General features: G+C 40.3%; 1 pseudogene; it reads right to left on the bottom strand.

The window, feature by feature from the left end:
• LOC103727430 overlaps positions 1-6,333 on the bottom strand; it is a 16,068-nt pseudogene extending 9,735 nt beyond the window's left edge.
• Positions 6,334-6,648: the final 315 nt, after the last annotated feature.

Here is a 6,648-nt window from a genome sequence, read left to right as displayed (position 1 = left end):
CAGAAAAGACCTCGGATAGCTAAAACAACCCTGAGCACTAAGAGCAATGCCAGGGGGAATATTATACCAGATCTTATGCTGTATTACAGAGCTGTAGTCATAAAAACAACATGATACTGGCACAAAAATAGACCCATAGATCAATGTAGCAAAATTGAAGATGCAAATATAAGTAAATGCAATTTCAGCCACCTGATATTTGACAAAGAGCCCCAGAATATTCACTGGAGGAGACAGCATGTTCAGCAAATGGTGCTGGCAAAACTGGACCTCCACCTGTAGAAGAATGAAACTAAACCCCTATCATTCACCCTGCACAAAAGTCAATTCCAAATATATGAAAGACCTCAATGTAAAGCCTGAAACTCTGAAACTGTTAGAAGACAACATTGGGAATAACCTACAATATATAGGCGTAGGAAAGGATTTTCCAAACCGGACATCAATTGCTCAGGAAACAAGGGCAAAAATTAACAAATGGGGCCTCATTAAACTAAAAAGCTTCTGTACATCAAATGAGGAAACCAAGGAAGCAAATAAAAAACACAGAATTGGAGAAAATCTTCACCAGTGACACATCCGACAGATGTTTAATAACCACAATATATAACGACCTCATAAAACAGAGATCCAAGACAAGAAGCAACCCAATTACAAGATGGGCTAAGGAGCTGAAAAGAGAGTTCTCAAAAGAACTAAAGATGGCTATGAAACATCTTAAAACATGTTCAACATCACTAATAATTAGGAAAATGCAAAGTAAAACCATTTTAAGATTTCATCTTACCCCAGTCAGACTGGCTAAGATCAAGAGAACAAATGATATCAAATGTTGGAGTGGATGTGGGGAAAGGGGAACACTCATCCACTGCTGGTGGGGCACAAACTGGTTCAACCCCTATGGAAAGCAGTATGGAGAACTCTTAAAAAACTACAAATGAACCTACCATTTGACCCAGTTATTCCACTCCTTGGCATATACCCAAAGAACTCATCCTATTGCAGAGACACTTGTACATCCATGTTTGTTGCTGCTCTTTTCACAATAGCTAAGAGATGGAAGCAACCTAAGTGTCCCTCAACTGATGAATGGATAATGAAAATGTGGTTCATTTATACGATGGAGTTTTACTCTGCAGTAAAGAAAGATGAAATCATGAAATTTGCAGGTAAATGGATGGAAGTATAAATTGCTATACTAAGTGAAGTAACACAGACTCAAAAAAAAAAAATCGAGATATTTTCTCCCTTGTTGGGAGCTGCTAATCATTGAGCTGTGGCAGCCTTGTTTACCGAGTTTGTGTCATGCAAACCAGTACCTAAATTGGCCTATTCAGGGGGAAGGTGTTTATGGAGAGCCTCACAATACCTGACCTGGAGGCAAAAGTGGTAAACAAAAGGATCAAAGAAGACTTTGATCTGACCGCTCCTTGACCCTCAGATACAGGTGGGGAAAAACAGCTGTTGTAACTAATTGAGTTCTTCTGTATAAAAAGGCAGAGCTGAAATAAACCCGGGCTGCAGTATTCACTGTCAGTCCTCCCAAGCATCTTTTCTGTCTCCTTTTCTTTCTTTCAATCCTCACTCCCCCTTTCAGGTACTGTCCATCTTAGCCGCTGGCACCGGCACTCCCTCATATGTGTATCCTAGAACAAGACTCTGACAAATAAGTATGCAATCATACATAACTACAGGAAGCAGGATAATGGAAAGGAAAAACAGGGAGGTAAAGGAAAAGAAAGAACCTGAAGAGAAGAACAGTAGGAAACAGGCCTTAATAAGGGAGATATGGATAAAAATTGGGTTTAAGGGAGGGGTGGAGGGAAGGGTATACAAGGACTCTAGGGGATAAAGGGAAAGAAGGAGCTAAAGAGAGGTAGGACCATAGGAGAAGGGTATTAGTAAGGTAGAAAGGGGGGAAATGGGGGTACCTTAAGTGGGAAAACCATGATGGAGGGGTGAGACAATGTGAGAGATAAACAATGCCTAGCTAGTTTTGAAAACCAGAGGGACCCATATTAATCCTACATTCTACTGACACATTATACACAGCGGATCAAGAAATATGTGTCTACTTAAGGTTTATCTGAGAACAACTGGTCTTTGCCCAAGATTTATCTACATGACACACAGTAATTAAAAGTACCAGACTGGTGGAACTAACCTTCTTGGGTGTGTAACAGACATACTTTGAGGCCTATAATAATTTGGTCAGAAGGACACAAAGGACACTTTTTGCTCCTTGCCCTTCTAGGTTGACTATTTCCAGGAGACTCTGAGCATCTCTCAAAATGTCCTATAATGGTGGTGGGTCACCTGTCCTCTTGATCAAGAAGACCTAGGAGACCCCACCAGATGGACTTGAACCAGTGTCCAGCCTATAAGGTGGAAGGTCAACACAGAGGAATCATTTCCTCCATGCTTCCAAGAGAAGCCAACCATGGTTGAGCAGGACCTTTGACTTATCTTCACAAGGTAGAAGTGGTAAAAGAAAGGAGCCAGGGGCTCCTCCCAAGCCTGTGTGACCCCTGTGGAACAGAATGACTTTAGACTTTAAGAGTAAAAATAAATTGGTTTATCTGGACCAGCTGTATGGCCTTAAACACCCAAAAGGAAAGTATAACCAAAGATTAAATGGGCCAATATAATTTAAGAGTCCTTATGCATAGCTAAAGGCTACATAACAAGCAACAATGCCAGACAGGCGATACCTTCTTTTGATTTGTTGGCCAGGGGGCCAAAGGGACTCCCAGATAGTAACCTAGCATAGAACTGGGAAAATTAATAGCAGACCGCAATTTTATTTAAAGGAATATTGACAACTGATTACTACTAGATGTGGAACAGCTAACCTTCCTAAAACAAAGACCTCTCTCTAGATAGGCTGACTAGATTCACGAGGAGGGCAAGTAGTAGGGAATGGATGGGGGTCCCAACAACACAGCAGACAGTGGCAGGGACATCAGAGTATAAGGGCTTGGGTGGAGGGAGGGAGGCTATGGGAGGGTGTTATCTGGGAAGTGGGTGTATAGTCGAATGAGATGTATTATATTTGAGGAGGATGCATGGAAATTTATGTCATGCTAATTAGTAGAGGTGATAAACAATACCATTGAAATCTGCCTGAAGACTTTATAGACATACACACGTGCCAAGGATCCAAGTGCAACCGATTATGACTAGTAATAATCAGATACATACAGATTAGTGAGGGAAGCGCCAACATCTCAGTGTTAGTAGCAAAAACAATGAGTCTGTCTGCAGGGAACAATATATTCTAAAATGAAATGGAGATCTTTTTTAAAGGCTAAAAACTCATCCACTTTTATATCTTACAGGGTTTATGCTGAGTTCAATAATATATAACTATATTAATTCAACTGTGAACTTAGAAACTTGCACCCACTTGTGAAAGAGATGTACTGTTGCTCTGGAGTGCATTACTGAATATGTTAAAGCTGTAGTGAAAAGCTTCTAATCATGTAGTTATTAAAAATTAAAAAAGTATAATGTTTAAAAATATAATAATTCTTCAAAGCATTAAAAACTTGCTCCTTAATAATTAGTATATGTGAAAAACATTATCATTGAAATCTACCTGATGACTTTATATCCATGCTCAGAAAGTAACTGACTGTGACTAGTAATAATCTGATATATAGAGATTAGAAACACATGTGCAAACATCTTAATGTCAATTGCTTTAAAAATGAAGTTTTCTGCATGAGTCTCTGTATTTTAATAATGAAATGGAGATGTTTTTTGAAGGTTAAAACCTCATTTAATTTTATGTCTTCTAGGGTTTATACTGAGTACAATATTCTATAACTGTAATAATTCAACTGTAAACCTAAAAATGTACAGCCAATTTTGTAAGAGATGCATCCTAGCTCAGAAAATTTTTATTGAATATGTCGATGCTGATATAATGAGATACTTCTTCTAAGTATGTGGTTATTAAATAAATAATTTTTTAAAAAATAAAAGTAGTTATTCTGAACACATTGTTGTTGTCTCATTTTGTCTCAGGCTGTTCTCCTGGAGGCAACAGACTGGCTCAGGCCATCTTGGCAATCAGTTCTTATATCTGATCCAAGTGGCAGAATATGAATGAGTCTGTGAATTTCAAATGATCCTCTCCCTGAGAAACAGAAGCATATCTGCGACGTAGCCATCTCCAGGAGCCTGGGGGAACTCTCTCATGTTTCAGAGATTCAAACCAAACCAGGATTACCAGTTTCAGTAGTTGATGGGAATTTTAGGAACAGCTAATGTAAAGGCAGTTCAATGCAAACTTAAGCATGAGAGCTACAGTTAAAAGAGTTGCTCTAAGGAAGAAAAGTGCAGAGCTACATCCAAGTCAGCAGAGTTTCCCTGGAAGAAAAGCACCCATATCCCAACCAGGCCACATCTGCCTGCATACAGAACCCTGCATACACAACCCTGCTGCAGGAAACAGAGGATGAAGGACAAAGCCAGAAAAATGAGACACGAAGACCAGCCCCAGAATTCACCTCTAGCTCTGGAAGATGAGTTAATATATTAAATAAAGCCTATAACTATTGGAGTTCAGTTTCCTCAAACAATTTTTCAGGCCTTTAGAGGTCTGAAAGCAACACAAACCAGACCAAATGTGCACAACAGAAGAATGAAAAGAAAAACTTAAGTGGCCAGTTTGTTTTGACAGAAACAACATATGAAGACAGTTATAGACATACATAACAGAATTACAAACATATATGACATAATTACATGAAATCTCAAACAGCACATGGAAAACTATTATCATAGACACATACGACATAATTACATAAAAACTAGGTGCACCCAAAACACAATAGTCAAGGAGTTTGATTAGGATGGTCTTTTGCAAGTGGGTACCCATCTTTTAAATCTGGGTAGGAGGAGGAATACTTCCTCCATAGCCTTCTCATAACTATGTTGCAGTTCTCCTTCCTCTTTTCGTAAGCATGAAGCTGGGTTTTAGGGTTCTAGTAGCCTGCATCCGGACTCAGGGATTTTTCCACAGCATGGCCTGATATCAAGTCACTAGACTTCACAGAAAGTTTTTAATTTGGAAGGTTTTATCGTAATGCCATTATCTCCCGTATAGCTTAGTTTAAAGTTGTCGAGCATCACCTAGGGGAAGTCTGGGTCTGACACTTGGACTGAGAGGAACCCATTTGAAATTTTATAGGTGCCTTGGATATATGTCATGTGTGCACAGGAGGCAGTGAGAACTCTATTCTCTCCCTTGTTCAGATGCCTTCCTGGCTCGCCACCTATTGGTGACTTAAGAGGTCTTATCTTAATGCCACATATAAAATCCCTGCACTCAGTCACCCAAAGGTGAGTCCCTGTTTAGGTTACATGACCTCAGTGGAACAGCAGGGTGAGACCAAGTCAGATTCTGTTGCTAGGCATAGCTGTAGAACCGTTACCATCACTCTCACATTCACATGCTATGCAGCGTTTTCTGGTCTCCTGGGAGGAGACCCCAAAGAGTAAATTCTTTGGGGGTGTGCACTTCTCCATTCCAGGGGCCGAGGGGGCTGCAGGGTCCAGGAGCAGTAGCCACTATTACCGAGGGGTATGGCGACTTGATCTCACTTGGGCCTCCAGAAATGGTACAGAAGAATCAGAGACCAACAGCCAAAGTCAGGTGAGGAGATGGAGTTTAATTTCATGCTAGCGGGACTGACCCATGGATCATTCAGTAAAAAGAGTCAACCCCTTGTTCACATTTTGGGAGGCTTTTATACTCATATGTGAGGAATGTAAGCAAAAGGTACATAGCGTATACATGATAATTAAGTGAGGTAACACAGAGCCACAAAGGTTATAGGAATGTGAAAGCCTTGTAAAACAAAGACTTCTATCCTGAGTAACTTCAACAGGTGGAGGAAGATTCCTGTTCACCTCCCCCATTTTTATCTTCGGGCTTTTCCTGCTCCAAAGTTTCTAATTACCACCATATTGCAAAAGCTTTCAGCATCTGATGTGCTCTTCTATTTCCATTATAGTCCCAGGCTTCAAATTCTCAGGGTTGATCTTCCCAAGCATCACTCAACCTGTTTTCACAACATTCAGCCTCTCCCAGACTATGGCAACCACTGTCCCTGAATGCATGCATTTCACAAGCCCAGTAAAGAACAGCCGTCCTTTAGGTAGCTGTAGCGCTCCTTGAGAAGGCCTTCTGAAACCTATATAAATTTCAAACCAACAAGGTCGAATCCCTTCTGTTCAAAACACTTGATGACCTCCCACAAATTCCTGCTAGACCCCATCAGACTTGACAGCTATGAATGCATGCTCAGTGTTGGCCATGGTCCCCTTCAGTGACTTGGGATTTAACTCCAGCTAACAACTGCCTGCATCGGCATAAATGCTGTTCAAATTAAAAAGTATAGATTCAAGCATTGAGCCAGCTAAGAAGTTTTATGATTTGTTTACAAATTAGCCTTATAGTCATATTTGTAAAATTTGAATTCACCCTTACATAAAGATGACCTACCTCCAGGATCTGTTAAATTTTTTGGTCAAGCCTGCTGCTTTGTGGGGAGAACTGCCAACTGATCTGTGTTTTCTATCTTTCTTGTTAGTCTTGAGTTGAAATGGTTTCCACAAGTAAATGTCTGTGTTACTGCG

Source organism: Nannospalax galili, unplaced genomic scaffold, assembly GCF_000622305.1.
Source record: "Nannospalax galili isolate Female #2095 unplaced genomic scaffold, S.galili_v1.0 scaffold128, whole genome shotgun sequence".
In the NCBI taxonomy this organism is placed as follows: domain Eukaryota; kingdom Metazoa; phylum Chordata; class Mammalia; order Rodentia; family Spalacidae; genus Nannospalax; species Nannospalax galili.
This window is presented reverse-complemented; position numbering and strand designations above follow the sequence as displayed.